Raw genomic sequence first — 1,212 nt, 5'->3', positions numbered from 1 at the left:
TTTCCCTGCTGTCTGGGTGGACGTTACTGGTCTTTGGGGGTCCACGGCTCGCATTGCCATCTCCAGCCATCTGTGCGTAAGTGGGGCCCCCCCGTCTTGGGCAGGTCTTGTACATGTGGCCCGCCTCTCCGCACAGGTTGCAGCTCTTTTCTTCCTGACAGTCCTTAGTCAGGTGACCCTCCTGTTTGCAGTTCCTGCAGATGGTCACCTTGCAATCCGCCACCACGTGTCCCAACTTCCCGCAGGTTCGGCATACTTTCGGCTGCCCTGCATATGTCAGGTAGCCTCTGCTCCCTCCAATTGCGAAGCTCAAGGGTGGGTGGAGAATGTTCCCATTGTCATCGACCCTCAGAGTTACCCTGACCTGCCGCTTACTGGTCCAGATCCCAAAGGGGTCGACCACATCGGTGGCTTCTCCCTCAACTTGGACGTACCTTCCCAGGAAGGTCAGGACATCAGCCACTGGAACATATGGGTTGTACATATGGATTGTAACAACCCGACTCCTCTGTGCAGGAAGCACACACAATGGGATCGCTGACAAGATCGAGAACAGCGGCTCCCCTTCCTTCTCCTTGAAGACCTTCAGGAGCTGTTCGTACTTCACACTTCTGAAGGTCACATCAAAGTAGCCTGCCCCAGGGAAATCCTGCAGGCAGTACACATCCGCTGTGGCGAACCCACAGCATTCCAGCAGTATTTTCTTAATAAACAGGTTGCGATCCACTGGTGTACGACCCTCTACCTTCTTCACAGTCACCCTGACTGTGTTTCAAACTCCCTGTCCAGGGCTGCGGACAGCTGCTGAGGTCATAGCTCTGAAATTGGCTGGTCCCCCTTAGATATCGTGGTATCTCCCCGTTGACGATTACCTTTGACAGAATTTTGTAATTGGCATTCAACAGTGAGATTGGTCTCCAATTTTTGAGTTCCTCCCTCTCCCCCTTCCACTTGTAGATGAGGGTGATGATGCCTTTCCTCATGGATTCACTCATGGGACCTGCCCGAAGCATACTGACATACACCTCCAGCAGGTCCTGGCCAATCAAGTCCCACAGAGCTCAATCTGTGCTTCATGTTCAGAGGAAGGAGAGGCTGTAGGAAGAGGGGAAATTGGGGTGATGCATGCTTTGGACATTGCCAGCTTTAGTTAACCCTTTTTGCATTATGCTGAGAAGCTAGTTCAATATCAGATAGTCAAGCCTAAGAAAT

The sequence above is a fragment of the Chiloscyllium plagiosum genome, chromosome 30, assembly GCF_004010195.1.
Source record: "Chiloscyllium plagiosum isolate BGI_BamShark_2017 chromosome 30, ASM401019v2, whole genome shotgun sequence".
NCBI lineage: Eukaryota > Metazoa > Chordata > Chondrichthyes > Orectolobiformes > Hemiscylliidae > Chiloscyllium > Chiloscyllium plagiosum.
The sequence above is the reverse complement of the archived record's forward strand: the minus strand, read 5'-3'. Positions refer to the sequence as shown.